Raw genomic sequence first — 23,665 nt, 5'->3', positions numbered from 1 at the left:
AATGTCCATCGACAGATGAATGGATTAAGAAGATGTGATCGATCTGTGTGTGTGTGTGTGTGTGTGTGTGTGTGTATGCCATGGAATACTCACCCGTAAAAAAGAACAGAAGAATGCCATTTGCAGCCACATGGATGGAACCAGAGACTCTCATACTAAGTGAAGTAAGTCAGAAAGAGAAAGACAAATACCATACGGTATCACTCATATCTGGATCTAATATACCGCACAAATGAAACTTTCCATAGGAAAGAAACTCATGGACTTGGAGAACACACTGTGCTTGCCAACGATGACGGGGAGGGGGAGGTGGAGGGAGTGGGATGGACTGGGAATGTGGAGTTAATAGGTGTGAACTATTGCCTTTTCCCTCTGTGATGCTGCCATGTCATCCTTGTGGCTGCTGAGCTAAAGACCATGGTCTCTATGTAACCATGCTCCTTGATTTATGGCCCCTCTCTGGTGACTTTCCTGCTCAAAGGCAGATCTGAGTAGCTACAACAGAGACCACTTGGACCCGCAAAGCTCAATGGATTTCCTGTCTGACCGGATCCATAATGGCGGTTGTCCCAATTATCCCATCACTTCTCTTGACCTACCTTTTGGTCTCTTCGATGTCTGCGCATTTTTGCATAGGAACAGTCGGCCCACATGGACCTTTATGAAGAACCATTTATTCGTCTTTTGGTGTTTCACTTTATTTGACATCCATTCTTTTTATCCCTTCCTTGGGATCAGAAGTAATGACATCAGTCCTCTCCAAGTGGGAACTTAATAGAGATATTTTGATTCTTTATTTTCTTTTTCATTTTTGCATAGGGCTATTTTTGACAGTATAAGTATCTTTTGGGGAAATCAGGGCACAGAGTATGCAGTGACCCATGGGAAGCACTGTGGGAGAACACCCCACTCTACAACTTTTTTCTCAGAAACAAACTGACCGTGAGGCTCCTCAGCATCAGAGGGCAAAAGGGCCAGGTACACGGGGGTCTCTGCTCCTTCCTCTGGGCTCTTGGGGGCTTTGGGTTCCCCCATGTCAGTTCTCACCCACCCTGGGCAGCAGGCATTCAGGAGGATCTTGTCCCCTCCTCTCTGCTCACTCAGTTTCCTGGCATAGATCCTGGACAACACAGAGACCCCAATTTTTGTCACTCCATAGGTTGAATCACACCATCCCTCCTTCCTGTGCACCCTGTTCTTTGTGTCTTCCACAAACTTGTTCATGAGCCCCACCAGCTCCTGCTCTGTGATGGTCTCACTATTGAACTTCTGCTGCAATTCAGGGCTGCACTCGGTAAGAACTCTGATGCCCCAAGTGCTAGACACATTCACCACTCTGCCTACAATAGAACACAGATTTTTACCTAGAGAAGTGAACACCAGAAGGACAAATACCCAGTTTCCTAGGATGCTGGACTCAAAATGTCCAACTCAGAATCGGTGTGCAGTCTGATGGTAGATGAAGTAAGGCTGCCTCTATGAGAGAAGGACATAAACCGACTTGGAACTTGTTCTGGAGTCATGTCCAGGAAAGAAAGGCTCAAGTGGGGAGGGCAGTGCCCAGATTCCCATATGAAAGGGAAACTGGTGTATGGAGGAAAATGCTCAGAAAATAAGAGGAGTCCTTGCTGCACTCAGGAGATTGGTCTCCTTTGGGGCCACCTGAGGGTCTATGGTCACTTGGCCAGTGCTCTAGGAAGGGTGTGTCTTGACCTGCCAAGGACATGTGGGCTTATGAATGGCAGTTCCTAGGGGATCAGAGAGCATCAGGCTTGGGAGGCTCAGATGGATGAAGCTAAAAGCCTTCATTTCAGGGGCTGAATTTCATGCATTTTTTTCTGGGTTTGGGTTTTCCTCAGCTCACGAGTAATGCCTCCAGTCCTGGCTATTGGAGGACAGAGAGGGGCAGTGGAATTTGATTATTTCAGAGATGCCCAGTGAGTATGCAACTGAGAGATTCAAAGGGAGCATAAGAGGGAATGAGAGTAGGACATGTTAGGGGCCATCAGAAGCAGCTCTTCCTGGGTGAGGAGGTGCAGATACTATGGAGGGTCTGTCCTCAGGTGTGGTTGTTTGCAGTGTCTCTTTGGGTGCGGGAGGGGAGTGGAAATGGGTGCAGCCCTAAGGTAGGAGTTGGCTCATTGTTCCTAAGACTCTAGCATCTTCTGAGACTCCAAGGCCCCTGAATGTTTCCTCTGCCAGCCAATCAGAAGGAGGGGAGATGTGTAGGAGACAGACTTGTTGGGGCCATGTCTGGACACAGAGCTGGGAAGTGGGGCTGGAGGTGGCAGGCGTAGGAAGTTATATTGTGCCCTGCTGAGATGAGATGCTGTCTCTGGACCTGGCTTTTCCACCCTGGCAGGAGAACCCCTGTCTAAGGCGTCAAGGCAGGTACTGATGTTGAGGGTCAAGTGTCCTGGGAGACTGAGTGACAGTCTCCTCTGGTTGTCACACTGATGGAAAATGGGTAGTTGATGAAAATCGGGGGGAGCTGAGGAGCAGCAGCTTTCTATGTTGTAAATCGATTTAACAAGGTGGCCATTTGTTTAAGTGGCTTTAGTTCCCTGGTGGGTTATGGTAGCAGTCCAGAATCTGAGCCTGTAAATGTCTCAAGGGGACACATTTGAAACCTTAGGACCACCATTGACAAAGAGCCACCAAGTTTCTGAAGCTGCACACAATCCATAACCTCCTTACTTTCTTTCAGTCTTCTCTCCATAATCATGTCTCCCTCTCTACCTGTGGGCAGAAGCATCCTCACCACTTCTGGTTTGGTGATTTCAGATTCAAATAGTAGATGTTTTTTTTTTTTTTTCCAAAAAATCTTTAAAATTTTGTATGCCTTGGTTTATTGCTCCATATGTACCAAATAGTTGAAGAAACAGTTGTATGCTAATAAAGGCACAAATAGCAGTTGATTAAGGGGAGAATCCAATGAGCAGAAACACATGAAATGGAAGTAGTGGCTTTATAGGATGGATTATCTGCACCTTTAAAACTACCCCGCCCCCAAGCGGGCTCCTGCACATGTTAGGTATATTTGTGATATTGTTGGTCTATTTGTTTAATAAAGTTTGTACTAAATGTGGTTGCCTGATGATCCTTTGGATGCAAGACTTCCTTAGGAAAGTTCCATGGGGTGCCCTCTCTAAGGAAAGGCCTAAGCTTGGCCACAGGAAGCCTCAGCCCTTGGCCAGGGAAATGGGGAAGAAGTGTTCAACCCTTAGCAGGTCCTGCCTGGGAAGACTGGCCTTGCTCATTTGGTGTCTAGGGTCAGGCTCCATAATGTATGTTAGCAGATGAGTATGCTGGGGCCTTGGGGTACTTGGTATGAGCTGGACCTCGGGAGGGTCTGGAGAGTCAAGTCAGCCAAGAGGGCAGTGGGCCATGCCTAGGTGACCCACCAGCAGCAAGGCCACTGGACCCTGACGCCTGGGTGAGCTCCCAGGTGGGCAATGCTCCACAGGTGCTGTCTCCTATTGTTTCAGGGAGAAACTCGTGCTTCCCCCAGGATCTGCTGGGAGAGGACATGTGGCAACTCCATCCTGGTCTTTCTTGACCCTGTGCCATGAGACCTTGACCACTGCTGACCTGAGCTAATCTCTATTTCCTAATTCACTCTCGTGTGTGTTTAACAGACTTTTGCTGAGTTCTGTGTACTTTTAGTAAATTATTGACCCTGAGGGTGGTATGGGATGTCCTGAATTTGCCAAGACGCCAAAGTGTGGGTTTCACGTAGCATCTTTTAACCAATATATGTATAATATATTCTATCAGGTGGAGTCAAAAGAAAACGTGAAATGAAGAAATGAAGGGAAAGCCTTAGGGGGCATAATGAATTGATGGTAGTCTGGGCTCCCGAAACCCGAATCAGAAAAAGCCAACAAGCAACGACAAAAGGTGAATCAGGTCACTGTGAGCAGGGAGGAGGGGGAGAAGGTCTGGGTGGAGTCCTAAGGCAAGCCCAGCTGTGACGGGCACGGAGCAAGTTAAAGGGCTCTCAGAGGAGACCTTTGAGTTAAGGTGGGAAGAGAAGAAAGGGCCAGATGTGCAAAGAGCAGCTGGACCGAGGCAAGACTCAGTTGGACTGTGTAGAAGGACCTGTGGCCTCAGGCACCTGGAAAGGTGGGGACACAGCCTTGCTGCCAGTGAAGTGGAAGAGGAGAGGGAGCTGGGACCTCAGAGGAGGCCAGAGGCAGGCAGAGCCCAGATCTTGCCTGAAACACCTTATCTTGGGCTCCATTCATACTCACCTTTGGGTTTTATTAGCGGCAGAAGCTCGGTGCACACATCTCGGGTTCCCACGAAGTTGGTTTTCATAATCAGTTCTGCCCGAATATGAGACAGTGTGGGATCGTCAGCTTTTAGGGCAGAAAGAGTAGAGTATTAATAATTTCTTGTCTCATGTATATCTATAGAAAGTTCAAGTTTTTTGTCTTATGTATTCATTTTCTTCTTCTTTTTGGCTTTTTCCATTTCTTTAGGGCTGCACCCGAGGCATATGGATTTCCCAGGTTAGGGGTTGAGTTGGAGCTGTAGCTGCCATTCTACCTCACAGCCAGAGCTAGGCAGGATCTGATTCGTGACAGAGACCTACACCACGTCTCATGGCAAAGCTGGATCCTTCATCTACTGAGTGAAGTCACGGAGTGAAACCATGTCTCCATGCCAAGTTTTTGGGTTCACTACACTTGAGTCAAGAAGGGAAGTCCTGTGCGATGTATTCTGATGAATATGAATGTCTGCCTACAACAGAACACGAATTGTTACATAGAGATGTGAGCGCAGAAGGATGAATCCCCAATTTGCTGCGATGTTGGACACCAAATTTCCAACTGAGAATCAAGGGCCAGTTTGCTAGGAGATGAATTAAGACTGCCTCCATGAGAGAAGGCCATGAAACTGTTTGGAACCTGAACCATGTCCAGGATGATGTCAGAGAAAGAAAGGCTCAAGTGGGGAGGGCAGTGCCCCGATTCCCATATGAACAGGAAACTGGTGTATGGAGGAAAATGCTCAGAAAATAAGAGGAGTCCTCACTGCACTCAGGAGAGTGGTCTCCTTGGGGCCACCTGAGGGTCTATGGTCACTTGGCCAGTGCTCTAGGAAGGGTGTGTCTTGACCTGCCAAGGGCCTGTGGGTTTATGAATGGCCGTTCCTAGGGGATCAGACAGCATTGGGCTTGGGAGGCTCAGATGGACGAAGCTAAAAGCCTTCATTTCAGGGGCTGAATTTCATGCATTTTTTTCTGGGTTTGGGTTTTCCTCAGCTCACGAGTAATGCCTCCAGTCCTGGCTATTGGAGGACAGAGAGGGGCAGTGGAATCTGATTATTTCAGAGATGCCCAGTGAGCATGACCCTCTGAGATTCAAAGGGAGCATAAGAGGGAATGAGAGTAGGACATGTTAGGGGCCATCAGAAGCAGCTCTTCCTGGGTGAGGAGGTGCAGATACTATGGAGGGTCTGTCCTCAGGTGTGGTTGTTTGCAGTGTCTCTTTGGGTGCGGGAGGGGAGTGGAAATGGGTGCAGCCCTAAGGTAGGAGTTGGCTCATTGTTCCTAAGACTCTAGCATCTTCTGAGACTCCAAGGCCCCTGAATGTTTCCTCTGCCAGCCAATCAGAAGGAGGGGAGATGTGTAGGAGACAGACTTGTTGGGGCCATGTCTGGACACAGAGCTGGGAAGTGGGGCTGGAGGTGGCAGGCGTAGGAAGTTATATTGTGCCCTGCTGAGATGAGATGCTGTCTCTGGACCTGGCTTTTCCACCCTGGCAGGAGAACCCCTGTCTAAGGCGTCAAGGCAGGTACTGATGTTGAGGGTCAAGTGTCCTGGGAGACTGAGTGACAGTCTCCTCTGGTTGTCACACTGATGGAAAATGGGTAGTTGATGAAAATCGGGGGGAGCTGAGGAGCAGCAGCTTTCTATGTTGTAAATCGATTTAACAAGGTGGCCATTTGTTTAAGTGGCTTTAGTTCCCTGGTGGGTTATGGTAGCAGTCCAGAATCTGAGCCTGTAAATGTCTCAAGGGGACACATTTGAAACCTTAGGACCACCATTGACAAAGAGCCACCAAGTTTCTGAAGCTGCACACAATCCATAACCTCCTCACTTTCTTTCAGTCTTCTCTCCATAATCATGTCTCCCTCTCTACCTGTGGGCAGAAGCATCCTCACCACTTCTGGTTTGGTGATTTCAGATTCAAATAGTAGATGTTTTTTTTTTTTTTTTCCAAAAAATCTTTAAAATTTTGTATGCCTTGGTTTATTGCTCCATATGTACCAAATAGTTGAAGAAACAGTTGTATGCTAATAAAGGCACAAATAGCAGTTGATTAAGGGGAGAATCCAATGAGCAGAAACACATGAAATGGAAGTAGTGGCTTTATAGGATGGATTATCTGCACCTTTAAAACTACCCCGCCCCCAAGCGGGCTCCTGCACATGTTAGGTATATTTGTGATATTGTTGGTCTATTTGTTTAATAAAGTTTGTACTAAATGTGGTTGCCTGATGATCCTTTGGATGCAAGACTTCCTTAGGAAAGTTCCATGGGGTGCCCTCTCTAAGGAAAGGCCTAAGCTTGGCCACAGGAAGCCTCAGCCCTTGGCCAGGGAAATGGGGAAGAAGTGTTCAACCCTTAGCAGGTCCTGCCTGGGAAGACTGGCCTTGCTCATTTGGTGTCTAGGGTCAGGCTCCATAATGTATGTTAGCAGATGAGTATGCTGGGGCCTTGGGGTACTTGGTATGAGCTGGACCTCGGGAGGGTCTGGAGAGTCAAGTCAGCCAAGAGGGCAGTGGGCCATGCCTAGGTGACCCACCAGCAGCAAGGCCACTGGACCCTGACGCCTGGGTGAGCTCCCAGGTGGGCAATGCTCCACAGGTGCTGTCTCCTATTGTTTCAGGGAGAAACTCGTGCTTCCCCCAGGATCTGCTGGGAGAGGACATGTGGCAACTCCATCCTGGTCTTTCTTGACCCTGTGCCATGAGACCTTGACCACTGCTGACCTGAGCTAATCTCTATTTCCTAATTCACTCTCGTGTGTGTTTAACAGACTTTTGCTGAGTTCTGTGTACTTTTAGTAAATTATTGACCCTGAGGGTGGTATGGGATGTCCTGAATTTGCCAAGACGCCAAAGTGTGGGTTTCACGTAGCATCTTTTAACCAATATATGTATAATATATTCTATCAGGTGGAGTCAAAAGAAACGTGAAATGAAGAAATGAAGGGAAAGCCTTAGGGGGCATAATGAATTGATGGTAGTCTGGGCTCCCGAAACCCGAATCAGAAAAAGCCAACAAGCAACGACAAAAGGTGAATCAGGTCACTGTGAGCAGGGGAGGAGGGGGAGAAGGTCTGGGTGGAGTCCTAAGGCAAGCCCAGCTGTGACGGGCACGGAGCAAGTTAAAGGGCTCTCAGAGGAGACCTTTGAGTTAAGGTGGGAAGAGAAGAAAGGGCCAGATGTGCAAAGAGCAGCTGGACCGAGGCAAGACTCAGTTGGACTGTGTAGAAGGACCTGTGGCCTCAGGCACCTGGAAAGGTGGGGACACAGCCTTGCTGCCAGTGAAGTGGAAGAGGAGAGGGAGCTGGGACCTCAGAGGAGGCCAGAGGCAGGCAGAGCCCAGATCTTGCCTGAAACACCTTATCTTGGGCTCCATTCATACTCACCTTTGGGTTTTATTAGCGGCAGAAGCTCGGTGCACACATCTCGGGTTCCCACGAAGTTGGTTTTCATAATCAGTTCTGCCCGAATATGAGACAGTGTGGGATCGTCAGCTTTTAGGGCAGAAAGAGTAGAGTATTAATAATTTCTTGTCTCATGTATATCTATAGAAAGTTCAAGTTTTTTGTCCTATGTATTCATTTTCTTCTTCTTTTTGGCTTTTTCCATTTCTTTAGGGCTGCACCCGAGGCACATGGATTTCCCAGGTTAGGGGTTGAGTTGGAGCTGTAGCTGCCATTCTACCTCACAGCCAGAGCTAGGCAGGATCTGATTCGTGACAGAGACCTACACCACGTCTCATGGCAAAGCTGGATCCTTCATCTACTGAGTGAAGTCACGGAGTGAAACCATGTCTCCATGCCAAGTTTTTGGGTTCACTACACTTGAGTCAAGAAGGGAAGTCCTGTGCGATGTATTCTGATGAATATGAATGTCTGCCTACAACAGAACACGAATTGTTACATAGAGATGTGAGTGCAGAAGGATGAATCCCCAATTTGCTGCGATGTTGGACACCAAATTTCCAACTGAGAATCAAGGGCCAGTTTGCTAGGAGATGAATTAAGACTGCCTCCATGAGAGAAGGCCATGAAACTGTTTGGAACCTGAACCATGTCCAGGATGATGTCAGAGAAAGAAAGGCTCAAGTGGGGAGGGCAGTGCCCCGATTCCCATATGAACAGGAAACTGGTGTATGGAGGAAAATGCTCAGAAAATAAGAGGAGTCCTCACTGCACTCAGGAGAGTGGTCTCCTTGGGGCCACCTGAGGGTCTATGGTCACTTGGCCAGTGCTCTAGGAAGGGTGTGTCTTGACCTGCCAAGGGCCTGTGGGTTTATGAATGGCCGTTCCTAGGGGATCAGACAGCATTGGGCTTGGGAGGCTCAGATGGACGAAGCTAAAAGCCTTCATTTCAGGGGCTGAATTTCATGCATTTTTTTCTGGGTTTGGGTTTTCCTCAGCTCACGAGTAATGCCTCCAGTCCTGGCTATTGGAGGACAGAGAGGGGCAGTGGAATCTGATTATTTCAGAGATGCCCAGTGAGCATGACCCTCTGAGATTCAAAGGGAGCATAAGAGGGAATGAGAGTAGGACATGTTAGGGGCCATCAGAAGCAGCTCTTCCTGGGTGAGGAGGTGCAGATACTATGGAGGGTCTGTCCTCAGGTGTGGTTGTTTGCAGTGTCTCTTTGGGTGCGGGAGGGGAGTGGAAATGGGTGCAGCCCTAAGGTAGGAGTTGGCTCATTGTTCCTAAGACTCTAGCATCTTCTGAGACTCCAAGGCCCCTGAATGTTTCCTCTGCCAGCCAATCAGAAGGAGGGGAGATGTGTAGGAGACAGACTTGTTGAGGCCATGTCTGGACACAGAGCTGGGAAGTGGGGCTGGAGGTGGCAGGCGTAGGAAGTTATATTGTGCCCTGCTGAGATGAGATGCTGTCTCTGGACCTGGCTTTTCCACCCTGGCAGGAGAACCCCTGTCTAAGGCGTCAAGGCAGGTACTGATGTTGAGGGTCAAGTGTCCTGGGAGACTGAGTGACAGTCTCCTCTGGTTGTCACACTGATGGAAAATGGGTAGTTGATGAAAATCGGGGGGAGCTGAGGAGCAGCAGCTTTCTATGTTGTAAATCGATTTAACAAGGTGGCCATTTGTTTAAGTGGCTTTAGTTCCCTGGTGGGTTATGGTAGCAGTCCAGAATCTGAGCCTGTAAATGTCTCAAGGGGACACATTTGAAACCTTAGGACCACCATTGACAAAGAGCCACCAAGTTTCTGAAGCTGCACACAATCCATAACCTCCTTACTTTCTTTCAGTCTTCTCTCCATAATCATGTCTCCCTCTCTACCTGTGGGCAGAAGCATCCTCACCACTTCTGGTTTGGTGATTTCAGATTCAAATAGTAGATGTTTTTTTTTTTTTTTCCAAAAAATCTTTAAAATTTTGTATGCCTTGGTTTATTGCTCAATATGTACCAAATAGTTGAAGAAACAGTTGTATGCTAATAAAGGCACAAATAGCAGTTGATTAAGGGGAGAATCCAATGAGCAGAAACACATGAAATGGAAGTAGTGGCTTTATAGGATGGATTATCTGCACCTTTAAAACTACCCCGCCCCCAAGCGGGCTCCTGCACATGTTAGGTATATTTGTGATATTGTTGGTCTATTTGTTTAATAAAGTTTGTACTAAATGTGGTTGCCTGATGATCCTTTGGATGCAAGACTTCCTTAGGAAAGTTCCATGGGGTGCCCTCTCTAAGGAAAGGCCTAAGCTTGGCCACAGGAAGCCTCAGCCCTTGGCCAGGGAAATGGGGAAGAAGTGTTCAACCCTTAGCAGGTCCTGCCTGGGAAGACTGGCCTTGCTCATTTGGTGTCTAGGGTCAGGCTCCATAATGTATGTTAGCAGATGAGTATGCTGGGCCTTGGGGTACTTGGTATGAGCTGGACCTCGGGAGGGTCTGGAGAGTCAAGTCAGCCAAGAGGGCAGTGGGCCATGCCTAGGTGACCCACCAGCAGCAAGGCCACTGGACCCTGACGCCTGGGTGAGCTCCCAGGTGGGCAATGCTCCACAGGTGCTGTCTCCTATTGTTTCAGGGAGAAACTCGTGCTTCCCCCAGGATCTGCTGGGAGAGGACATGTGGCAACTCCATCCTGGTCTTTCTTGACCCTGTGCCATGAGACCTTGACCACTGCTGACCTGAGCTAATCTCTATTTCCTAATTCACTCTCGTGTGTGTTTAACAGACTTTTGCTGAGTTCTGTGTACTTTTAGTAAATTATTGACCCTGAGGGTGGTATGGGATGTCCTGAATTTGCCAAGACGCCAAAGTGTGGGTTTCACGTAGCATCTTTTAACCAATATATGTATAATATATTCTATCAGGTGGAGTCAAAAGAAAACGTGAAATGAAGAAATGAAGGGAAAGCCTTAGGGGGCATAATGAATTGATGGTAGTCTGGGCTCCCGAAACCCGAATCAGAAAAAGCCAACAAGCAACGACAAAAGGTGAATCAGGTCACTGTGAGCAGGGAGGAGGGGGAGAAGGTCTGGGTGGAGTCCTAAGGCAAGCCCAGCTGTGACGGGCACGGAGCAAGTTAAAGGGCTCTCAGAGGAGACCTTTGAGTTAAGGTGGGAAGAGAAGAAAGGGCCAGATGTGCAAAGAGCAGCTGGACCGAGGCAAGACTCAGTTGGACTGTGTAGAAGGACCTGTGGCCTCAGGCACCTGGAAAGGTGGGGACACAGCCTTGCTGCCAGTGAAGTGGAAGAGGAGAGGGAGCTGGGACCTCAGAGGAGGCCAGAGGCAGGCAGAGCCCAGATCTTGCCTGAAACACCTTATCTTGGGCTCCATTCATACTCACCTTTGGGTTTTATTAGCGGCAGAAGCTCGGTGCACACATCTCGGGTTCCCACGAAGTTGGTTTTCATAATCAGTTCTGCCCGAATATGAGACAGTGTGGGATCGTCAGCTTTTAGGGCAGAAAGAGTAGAGTATTAATAATTTCTTGTCTCATGTATATCTATAGAAAGTTCAAGTTTTTTGTCCTATGTATTCATTTTCTTCTTCTTTTTGGCTTTTTCCATTTCTTTAGGGCTGCACCCGAGGCATATGGATTTCCCAGGTTAGGGGTTGAGTTGGAGCTGTAGCTGCCATTCTACCTCACAGCCAGAGCTAGGCAGGATCTGATTCGTGACAGAGACCTACACCACGTCTCATGGCAAAGCTGGATCCTTCATCTACTGAGTGAAGTCACGGAGTGAAACCATGTCTCCATGCCAAGTTTTTGGGTTCACTACACTTGAGTCAAGAAGGGAAGTCCTGTGCGATGTATTCTGATGAATATGAATGTCTGCCTACAACAGAACACGAATTGTTACATAGAGATGTGAGTGCAGAAGGATGAATCCCCAATTTGCTGCGATGTTGGACACCAAATTTCCAACTGAGAATCAAGGGCCAGTTTGCTAGGAGATGAATTAAGACTGCCTCCATGAGAGAAGGCCATGAAACTGTTTGGAACCTGAACCATGTCCAGGATGATGTCAGAGAAAGAAAGGCTCAAGTGGGGAGGGCAGTGCCCCGATTCCCATATGAACAGGAAACTGGTGTATGGAGGAAAATGCTCAGAAAATAAGAGGAGTCCTCACTGCACTCAGGAGAGTGGTCTCCTTGGGGCCACCTGAGGGTCTATGGTCACTTGGCCAGTGCTCTAGGAAGGGTGTGTCTTGACCTGCCAAGGGCCTGTGGGTTTATGAATGGCCGTTCCTAGGGGATCAGACAGCATTGGGCTTGGGAGGCTCAGATGGACGAAGCTAAAAGCCTTCATTTCAGGGGCTGAATTTCATGCATTTTTTTCTGGGTTTGGGTTTTCCTCAGCTCACGAGTAATGCCTCCAGTCCTGGCTATTGGAGGACAGAGAGGGGCAGTGGAATCTGATTATTTCAGAGATGCCCAGTGAGCATGACCCTCTGAGATTCAAAGGGAGCATAAGAGGGAATGAGAGTAGGACATGTTAGGGGCCATCAGAAGCAGCTCTTCCTGGGTGAGGAGGTGCAGATACTATGGAGGGTCTGTCCTCAGGTGTGGTTGTTTGCAGTGTCTCTTTGGGTGCAGGAGGGGAGTGGAAATGGGTGCAGCCCCAATGTAGGTGTTGGCTCATTGTTCCTAAGACTCTAGCATCTTCTGAGACTCCAAGGCCCCTGAATGTTTCCTCTGCCATCAAGTCAGAAGGAGGGGAGATGTGTAGGAGACAGACTTGTTGGGGCCATGTCTGGACACAGAGCTGGGAAGTGGGGCTGGAGGTGGCAGGCGTAGGAAGTTATATTGTGCCCTGCTGAGATGAGATGCTGTCTCTGGACCTGGCTTTTCCACCCTGGCAGGAGAACCCCTGTCTAAGGCGTCAAGGCAGGTACTGATGTTGAGGGTCAAGTGTCCTGGGAGACTGAGTGACAGTCTCCTCTGGTTGTCACACTGATGGAAAATGAGTAGTGGATGAAAATTGGGGGCAGTAGTTCCCGTCGTGGCTCAGTGGTTAACGAATCCGACTAAGAATCATGAGTTTGTGTGTTCAATCCCTGGCTTTGCTCTGTGGGTTAAGTGTCCAGCATTGCCATGAGATGCGGTGTAGGTCAAAGATGCGGCTCAGATCCCGCTTTGTGGTGGCTGTGGTATAGGCTGGCGGCTATAACTCTGATAAGACCCCTAGCCTGGGAACATCCATATGCTGCGGGTGGGGCCCTATAAAAGACAAAAAAAAAGAAAAAGTCGGGGGGCAGAGATGAGTAGCAGCTAATTTTCATGTTGTAATTTGATGAAACAAGGAGGCCATTAGATTGAGTGGCTTTAGTTCCCTGGTGGGTTATGGTAGCAATCCAGATTTTGAGCCTGTAAATGCCTCAAGGTGACATAATCAAAACCTTAGGACCACCAGCGACAAAGAGCCACCTGAAGCTCCTGATGCTGCACACAATCGGTAACCTCCTTCCTTTCTTTCAGTATTCGCTCCATTATCATGTCTCCCTCTGTACTGTGACAGAATAATCCTCACCACTTTTGGTTTGGTGATTTCTGATTCAAATAGTAGATATTTTTTCCAAAAACATCTTTAAAATTTTATATGCCTTGGAGTTCCCATCTTGGGGCAGTGGAAACTAATCCAACTAGGAAACATGAGGTTGCACCTTTCATCCCTAGACTTGCTCAGTGAGATATGGATCTAGCATTGCCTTAAGTTGTGGTATTTTACAGACATGGCTCTCATCCTACATTGCTGTAGCTGTGGCTTAGGTCAGTAGCTGTAGCTCTGGTAGGACTCCTAGCCTGGGAACCTTCATATACTTCTGGTACAGCCCTAAAAAGCAATAAACAAACAGACAAAGAAGCAAATAAATAAAAGTTTCTGTATCTTGATTTATTGCTTAATCTATATTAAACATTGGAACAAACATAAAAATAAAGGCATAAATAGCAGTTGATTTTGGGCAGAATGCAATTAGCAGAAACACAGGAAACCTTAGTAGGTTTATCTGCTCTTCTAAAACTACATGTCCCCCAAGAGGACTCCTGCAAATATTAGCCGTATTTCTGATGCTGTTGCTCTAGTTGTTAAACAAATTTTGTCCTAAATTTAGGTGCTCGATGATCCTTTGGATGTAAGAGAGCCTTAGGAAAGCACCAGGGGCTGCTCTCTGTAAGGAAGGGCCTAAGCTTGGCCAACGATTGTTCAGCCTTTGGCCAGACAAACAGAGAGGAAATGTTAAACCCTTAGAACATCCTGCCGGAGAAGACTGGCCTTGCTCACTTGGTGTCTAGACTGGCCTTGCTCACCTATGCTAACAGGTGATTATGAAGGGGTCTTGGGCTACCTGGTATGAGCTGGATCTTGGGAATGGCTGGACAGGCAGCTCATGTGACCAACAAGCACCAAGGACACTGGACACTGAGGCCAGAGTGAGCTCCCAGCTGGGCAATGCTCCACATGTGCTTTCTCCTGTTGTTTCAGGGAGAAAGACTTGCTTCCCCCAAGATGTGCTGGGAGAGGACCTGTGGCAGCTCTATCCTGGTCTTTGCTAGACCTGTGCCATGAGACCTTGATCCCTGCTGACCTGAGCCAGTCTCCACTTCCTAGTTCACTCTCATTTGAATGTAAGAGATTTTTGGTGAGCTCTGAGTACTTGAATGAAGTGTTGACCCTGAGAGTGGTCTGGGATTTCCTGAACTTGTCAAGATTCAGAAGTGTACATTTGGCTCAGCATCTACCACCCAATATGTGTAATATATTCTGTTAGTTGGAGACAAAAGAAAAAGTCAAATGAAGAGACTTAGTGAAAGCTTTAGGGGCAATAATGAATTGATGGTAGTCTGGGCTCCTGAAACCTGAATCAGAGAAAGCCAACCAGCAATAAAAAAGGTGAATCAGGTCACTGTGAGGGGGGAGGAGGGGTGAGAAGGTCTGGGTTGAGTCCTAAGGGAAGCCCAGCTGTGACGGGCATGGTTACAGGCCTCTCAGAGGAGAACTTTGAGTTAAGGTGGGAAGAGAAGAAAGGGCCAGATGTGCAAAGAGCAGCTGGACCAAGCAAGCTTCAGTTGGACAGTTTAGAAGGACCTGTGGCCACAGAACCTGGCTAGGTAAAGACACAGCTATGAGGCCAGTGACGCTGAGCTGGAAAAGGAACAGGGCCTATAGCAGAGGTCAGAGGCAGTCAGAGCTCAGATATTGCCAGAAACACTACAGCTTGGGCTCCAATCAGACTCACCTTGTAGTTTTATTAGAGGCAGAAGCTCTGTGCACACACCTTGGGTTCCCAAGACATTGGTTTTCAAAATCAGTTCTGTTCTAATATGAAACGGTGTGGGAATGCCAGCTTTTAGGGCTGAAAGAGAACTCTGTTAAAAAAACACTAGCCTTATGTGAAAATGCAGAAAATGGCAGCTATTTGTAATACGTATTCATTGATCTTTCTTTCTTTCTTTCTTTCTTTCTTTCTTTCTTTTCTTTCTTTCTTTCTTTCTTTCTTTCTTTCTTTCTTTAGCGCTGCTCATAGGCATATCGATTTCCCAGGTTAAGGGTTGAATTGGCACCATAGCTGCCATTCTACACCACAGCCGAGCAACATAGGAGCTAAGTTGTGTCTGCTACCTATACCATAACTCATGACAAAGCTGGATACTTCACTGAGTGAGGCCAGGGATTGAAACTGCATCCTCATGCATAGTAGTTGGGTTTGTTACCCTTGAGCCAGGGTGGGAATTCCTGTGATGTGTGTTGTGGTGAATATTAATGAATGTCTGAGTTTACTTCACAGCATTTGCCAGTGAGCATTTCAGGGATTGATCATGCTGTAGAGTCTTTTACGATGGCACAATCAGGGGAGGCTAAGTAAAGGGAGCTACATATTTGATCTCTGTGTCCCATGCTTTGCAATATTTTGTTTATGTCAAAATAAGTTAAAAATTCACTGATCTGCTCCAAAGTTCAATGAGAGAGATTCTGTGAAAATCTGGACTCTGTCCTTAACCGTCTGACCAAAGGTATTGCAGGGACCCTCCAACTGGAAAGACTTGTCAGTCTGGCAGCATTATGCTACCTTTGGCCACCAGTCAGTCCCCCTCTCTTAGATCCCAAAGCCGAGTTTCAGCCAGCAGCCCTGACAGAGCCATGTTGGCCAACAATGAAGCAAGGGACTGTGGGAGCAGTGTACATTGCACATCTAGCTAAAGGAGCTGGGAGGGGCATGTTGCTCACATTTTACGTTGCAGTGGCAGCAGGGAGCACTCTTCCTTCAGTCTGGTAGGGGGATAGACCCCCCAAAAGTTGCCAGGCCTCCAGCAACAGAGAGAGCCGTCTCACAACAGATAGTGAGCAGCCCATGCCCTTGGGACTATAGAGAATGCTATCTAGACTGGCCATACAGAGGAGTGGCTTCAGAAATGCACTCACCCATGCAGCTACAAGAGCAGCATTTATAGCCTTCCCAACAAATGGACGGATGGCAGAAGTGTCTGCTCCTTTTGCCAAGTGCAGGAAATCACCCTGAGAGCTACCTGGAAGCAGGAGGGTTTGCAGAAGCCAGTGCTGCCCCACCCCACCACTACCAAAGCAAGCCTATGAACCATGTACCCCTGCCAAATCAGGCACCCATGTCCTAGCAACCACCTGGCTCCAGGGGAGGTAGCATAACACCACAGCTCCCATCATGAGCTCTGGGCATGTGTGAGCTACGGCCAACCCCAAGAACTCCAAGACTTGGCACCAGATGTGACATCTACATCCCCTCTGTCAAGGGGACAATAAACATAGAAATTTAGACATTATGGGATGACAAAGAAATAGCTATCAGACAAAAGAACAAGACAAAAGCACACAAAAACAGCTTTGTGAAGAGGAGATAGGTCATGTACCAAATAAAGATTTCAGAGTGATGACAGTAAAGATGATCCAAGATCTTGGAAAAATGGAGGCACAGACAGAGAAGTGACGAGAAATGCCTAACAAAGTATACGAAGATGTAAAGCACAAGCTAACTCAGGTGGATAGCACAGTATCTGAAATGAAAAACACACTAGAAGGAATCAACAGCAGGATAATGGAGGCAGAGGAACAAAGATGTGATGCGGAAGACAGAGTGGTAGAAATCCCTGCCACAGGAAAAAATAAAGAAAAAAGAATGATTGGACTGAGGAGAGGCTAAGGGTCCTCTGGGGCAATATTTCACATTCCAACACTGGCATTATAGGGGCCCCAGAAGGAGAGGAGAGAGAAAGGGCCAGAGGAGATATTGAAAGAGATTATAAGCAGAAACTTCCCTAATATGGGAAAGGAGACACTCACTCAAGTTGAGGAAGCACAGAGAAGCCTCCGTAGGATAAGCCCAGGGTGCACACAGCAGTATACAAACAACACAAACTGACAAAAATTAAATACAAAGAAACAATATCAAAAGAAGCTACAAGAGAAAAACAACACATAACATACAAGGGAACCCCCATAAGGACAACAGCTGATTTTTCAGCACAATCTCTGCAAGGTGGAACTGAATGGCAAGACATATTTAAGGTGATGAAGGGGCAGAATCTAGAAGCAAGAACACTATAACCAGTAAGGCTCTCATTCATAGTTGATCAAAAGCTTTTCAGGGAAACAAGGCTAAGAGATTTCAGCCCCTCTAAACCAGATGTACAACAAGTATCAAGGGAATTTTTCTGGGCAGAGAAGAAAAAAGCCAAAAGTAGGAAGAAGAACATTTCAAAAAAAGGAAACACACTAGTAGAGACAAAGATAATATAAAGATAGATTATCACCCATTGAAAAATATGCTACCCAAACCAGGAAACATAGGAAGATAACACTAATGCAGAACACTGAAAACATATCCAAAAATAAGAGAAGCGCAACCCAAACAATTCTGTACACACAGAGTTGGTTATCTCCAGACCTAATGGAAACCTCAAACCAAAGACTATATGGACACACACATTACAAAAAGAAAAAGCGATCCAAACACAATACTCTATGTAGTCAGCAAATCACATGTGAGTGCAACAAAAGAGGAAGGGAAGAAAACAAGTCCCAAAGTGGAATTCCCAAAGCATGAGCAAGATGACAATAAACCCATACTTATCCATAACTACACTGAACGTAAATGGCTTAAAGGCTCCAACTAAAAGACACAGACTGGCTGGATGGATACAAAAGCAAGACATGCATATATGCTGTTGACAAGAGACACCCTTTATACCTAAAGACACAAACAGACTGAAAATGAGGAGATGGAAGCAGCTATTCCATGCAAACGGAACTCAAAGGAAAGCAGGAAGAGCAAAACGCACATCAGACAAAATCAACTTTCAAATAAAGAATGCCCCAAGAGCCAAAGGACACTACATAATGATCCAAGGATCTACGCAAGAAGAGGATATAACATTTGTAAAGACACATGCACCTAACATCGGAGTACCTCAATATACAAGGCAACTGCTGACAGCCATAAAGGGAGAAATAAACAGCAACCCAATAATACTGGAGGACTCTAACACCCACTTACATCAAGGACAGGTCATCCACACTGAAAACCAACAGGGAAACAGAGGCTTTAAATGACACCCTAGACCAGATAGATTTATCTGGTTTTTATAGAACATTGCATCCCCAAACAGAAGAATACATATTCTTCTCAAGTGCACATGGAGTATTCTCTAGGATAGATGACATCTCGGGCTACAAAGCAAGCCTTGGTAAAGGGTAAAAGTTGAAATTTCGTTCAAGCATTTTCTGCAACCACAATGCTCAGAGACTAGAAGTCAACCACAAGGAAAAAATGGCAAAAAAACCCACACTCTTGGCAGCTAAATAGTATGCTCCTGAACAACCAATGGATCATTGAAGAAATCGAAGAAGAAACCTAAAGATATTTAGAGGCACTTGACAGTGAAGATTCAACAATCCAAACCTGTGGGCCAGAGCAAAAGCAGATCTGAGAGGAAGTTTACAGCAATACAATTCTATCTCAGGTAAAAAGAAAAAACTCAAATAAAAAACCTAACTTTACACCTAAAATGACTAAAACTTGAGGAAAAAACAAAGCCCAAAATTAGAAGAAGGAATGACGTCATAAATATCAGACCAATAATAAATGAAATGGAGACAAAATAATAGAGAAGATCAATGAAACCAAAAGTTTGTTCTTTGATAAGGTCAACAAGACTGATAAACATTTAGCCAGACTCATCAAGAAAAAAATAGGAGGGGACTCAAATCAATGAAATTAGAAATAAAAAGGTGAAATTTTAACTGACTCCTCAGAAATACAAAAAATCCTCAGAGACTCCTATAAGCAGCTATACGCCAAGAAAATGGGTAACCTAGAAGAAATGAACAGACTCTTACAAAGGTACAGACTAGCATGTCTGAGCCAAGAAGCAATTGAATATACGAATAGACCAATCACAAGTACTGAAATTGAAAATGTGATTGAAAAACTTCCCCAAAACAACAGTCCAGGACCAGAGGGCTGTACAGGCGACTTCTACTGAACATTCAGAGAAGAGTTAACACCTATTCTTTTGAAACTCTTCCAAAAAGTTTGCTCATTCTATGAGGCCACCGTCACCCTGAAACTAAGAACAGAGAAAGATACCACACACACCCAAAATATTACAGGCCAATATCTTTGATGAATATAGACCCCCTAAATCCTCACAAAATTTTAGCCAACCGAATCTAAGAACACATAAAAATGATCATACCACCATGACCTGGTTTCACCCCAGGTTCACACGGATGTTTCAGCCTCCACAAATCAATGAACGTCATGCACCACATGAACAAAAGAAAAGTCAAGAACCACATGATCATCTCAATGGATGCAGAAAAGGCATTTGACAACGTCCAACATCCATTCATGGTAAAACCTCTTACCAAGGTGTGTACAGAAAGAACCTACCTTAACATAATAAAAGCCATTCATAACAAACCCACAGCCAGTATACTGCTCAATGGAAAAAAGCTGAAAGTCTTCCTGATAAAATCTGGAACAAGACAAGGATGTCCACTGTCAGCACTTTTATTCAAGTCAGTATTGGAAGTCGTAGACACAGCCATTAGACAAACAGAAGAAGTAAAGTTATCTAAATGGGAAGAGCAGAGGTAAAATTGTCACTGTATGCAGATGACATGATACTATATATATAGAAAAGCCTAAAGACTCCACACAAAAACTGCTTGAGCTGATCAAAAAAGTCAGCAAAGTAGCAGCATATAAGGTTAACATTCAGAAATCAGTAACATTTTTGTATACTAATGATGAAATATTAGAAATGGAATATAAAAATACAATACCCTTTAAAGTTGCAGCCCCCAAAATTAAATCCCTAGGAATACGCCTGACCAAAAAGGTGAAAGACACATATGCTGAGAACGATAAAACATTAATCAAGAAACTTAAAGAGGATTCCTGGAGTTCCCATCAAGGCTCAGTGGTTAACAAATCTGACAAGGAACTATAAGTTTATGCTCAGTGGGTTAAGAATCCGGCCTTGAGCTATGGTGTAGGTTGCAGACGCAGCTTGGATCCTGAATTGCTGTAGCTCTGGCATAGGCCGGTGGCTACAGCTCCAGTTGGACCCCTAGCCTAGAAACCTCCATATGCTGTGGGTGCGGCCCTAGAAAAGACAAAATGACAAAAAAGAAAAAGAAAATTAAAGAGGATTCAAAGAAATTGAAAGAATTTCCATGCTCCAGGTTTGGAAGAATTCATATCATAAAACTGGCCATACTACCCAAAGCAATCTACAGATTCAATGCAATCCCCATCACATTACCCATGACATTTTTCACAAAACTGCAACAAAACAAAATTATATGGAACTGTAAAAGACCAAGAATTGCCAAAGCGATCCTGAGGAATAAAACCCAAGCAGGAGGCATAACTCTCCCCAACTTTAGGCAATATTGCAAAGCTACAGTAAGCAAGAGAGTGTGGCACTTTTACCAAAACACACATATAGAGCAATGGAACCAAATAGAGAACCCAGAAATGAACCCAGACACCTACAGCTATCTAATCCTTAACAAAAGAGGCAAGAATATAAACTAGGAAAAAGACAGGCCTTTAGGAATTGGTGCTGGGAAAACTGGACAGCCACATGTAAATCCATGCAACTGGAACACATCCTTACCCCATGCATAAAAATAAACTCAAAATGCCTTAATGACTTAAATGTAAGACAAGACACCATAGAACTCCAAGAAGAGAACAAAGGCAAAATATTCTCTGACATTAACCTTGCAAATTTTCTCAGGTCAATCTCTCAAGGCAACATAAAGAAAAGTAAAAGTAAACCAATGGGACCTAATCAAACTGACAAGCTTTTGCACAGCAAAGGAAACCATAGCAAAACCAAAAAGACAACATGTGGAATGGGAGAAAATAATTTCCAATGATGTAACTAACAAGGGCTTAATTGCTAAAATACCTCAACAACTTAAAAAATTCAAGAGCAAAAAACCCAACCACCCAATTGAAAAATGGGGGAGAGACCTGAATAGACATTTCTCCAAACAAGATGTACAGATGGCCAAGAAGCACAGGAAAAAAATGCTCAATATCACTAAGTATCAGAGAAATGCAAATCAAAACTTCTATGAGGTATCCTCTCACACCTGTCAGAATGGCCATTATTAACAAGTCAACAAATAACAAATGGTGGAGAGGGTGTGGAGAAAAGAGTACCCTCCTACACTGTTGGTGGGAACGTAAATTGGAGGATAATGAGAGAAAAAAGAATATATGACTGGGTCACTTTGCTGTACATTAGAAATTGACAGAACAGTGACAGTCAATCATAATAAAATTTTCTTAAATAAAAATAAAATAAAACATGGAAACAGCAACAACAAAAACACTACAGTGAGATACCACGGCACACTGGTGAGAATGGCTGTCATTAGTAAGTCTAGTGAGGATAAAAGAGAATCCGCCTACACTGTTGGTGGGAATGTAAATTGGTAAAACCACTGTGGAAAACAGTATGGAGGTACACCAGAAAACTAAACATCAAACTTCCATATGATCCATCATCTCACTCCTGGGCATATAGCCAGACAACACTCCATTAAAAGATACACGCACCCCTGTGTTCATTGCGGCACTATCTGCAATAGCCAAGCCATGAAAACAACATAAATGTCCATTGAGAGATCAACGGATTAAGAAGAGGTGGTACCTATACACAGGGAATACTACTCAGCCAAAAAAAGAACAAAATAATGCCATTCGTAACAACATGGATGGAAAAAAAGATCCTCATACTAGGTGAAGTAAGTCAAAAAGAGAAAGACAACTATCATGTGATTTCACTATGTAAGAGGAATCTGAAATATGGCACAAATGAACCTATCTACAGAAATGGAACAAACTCAAGGACATGGGGAAGAGACTTGTGGTTGCTAAGGGGGAGGGTGATGGAGAGGGATGGCCTGGGAGTTTGGGGATAGCATGTGCAAAGTACTGCATTTGGAGTGGATAAGCAATGAGGTCCTTCTGTGTGGCACAGGATGGAAGATAATAAGAGAATAAGTGACCCAGTTAATAGTGAATGAGAGAAAATGGCCCTGTGATTCAATTTTCCTGTACAGCAGAAATGGACAGAATGTTCCAAATAAACTGTAAATAAAAATTGGCTGACAGCTCCAAATCTCAATCAGAGTGATACTGTGAAAATCTGGACTCAGTCCTTCAGGGTTTGATGAAAGGTATTGCAGGGGCCTTTATGGCTGGCAAGGCTTGTAAAAATCTGGAAGAATTCTGCTCCTTGTGACCCTCAGTCTGTCTGCCTCCCTAGGCAAGAGGTCCTAGATTCCACAGCAGAGGTTCAGGCAGTAGACCCTACGCACCCATGCTGGTCACCCTTACAGGCTGTATCCTTTGAGGTCACATCCACTTACCCTGGAGGATAATGGCCCTGTTGTTGACCAGCATGTACAGCCCTCAGGTACTCCTTGCACGGAAAGTCCTTCAAGATGCAGATGCTCTGCTGGTCATCAATGTCCAGCTGGTAGAAGCGTGGGCTCAGGTCCTCCACCTGCATTTTTGTTTCACTGCTGCCTGGCCTTACACCATGTCCTGCCCCATGAGCACGATGTCACCAGAGAATTGCCTGCACAGGTCTTGCACTATGGCGAAGCCAATACCCTTGTTGGAGCCAGTCACCAACACCACAAAGCTGTTGAATAACATGGCCGCATGTGGTGTGTGTGGGGCCCTGGTGTGGAGAGTGGAGGGTGGCAGCTGTGCAAAGGGCAGGACTTGGTAACAGAGAAGCCAGTTAGGCTAGAGCTGGGATCTAGTATGTCTGGGATCCAGGACTGTGACTCTTAGGGGTCTAAGTCCTGGTTCTGCCCTCTCTCCAAGGACCAACCAATGTTGCAGTAGGTTCCTAATAACTGAGTCCTGACTCTATTCTACCCCACCCCCCCCACCCCGTGCGACATTCAGAGTCAAACCTGGAAACAGCTGTTTTTTGATCCCACCTCTGAGTTGCACGTGGGTTGGATGGGTGGGGATTGGTTGGTGAAGGGTCGGTAGGAGCCTAGGGATTCCTGGCAGTTGGCCAGAAAATATTTTGGAGGGAGATCTCCAAAAAGAGAAAAAGGAGTGCCAATTCATCATTCCCTCCAGAATGGCAATGATTGCTTTATTTTTAATGCCATAATTTTATAGCATTACCAAGAGTGATTGCTTCTGAGGACAGAGTTTCTGGAACTTGCTTAAGAGGAATTCAAGACAGTGAATGAGAGAAAACAGTCCTGTGATTCAATTTTCCTGTGGGCAGGGCACCTGGCTCTGTGGGAGTCCCAGCGTTGCTCCAGGTGTGAGGTGTGGGTGAGGTATGTTTTTGAAACTCATACTGTGCCTAACCACTGATTGGACTATTTACTCAATGCTTACATAATT

General features: G+C 45.7%; 1 pseudogene; it reads right to left on the bottom strand.

Annotated features, from left to right (window-relative positions):
• Positions 1-855: 855 nt before the first annotated feature.
• Positions 856-22,948, bottom strand: LOC125111488 (carbonyl reductase [NADPH] 1-like; annotated as a pseudogene).
• Between the last annotated feature and the right edge of the window lie 717 nt (positions 22,949-23,665).

Source organism: Phacochoerus africanus, chromosome 1 (genome assembly GCF_016906955.1).
Source record: "Phacochoerus africanus isolate WHEZ1 chromosome 1, ROS_Pafr_v1, whole genome shotgun sequence".
In the NCBI taxonomy this organism is placed as follows: Eukaryota; Metazoa; Chordata; class Mammalia; order Artiodactyla; family Suidae; genus Phacochoerus; species Phacochoerus africanus.
The sequence above is the reverse complement of the archived record's forward strand: the minus strand, read 5'-3'. Positions and strand labels throughout refer to the sequence as shown.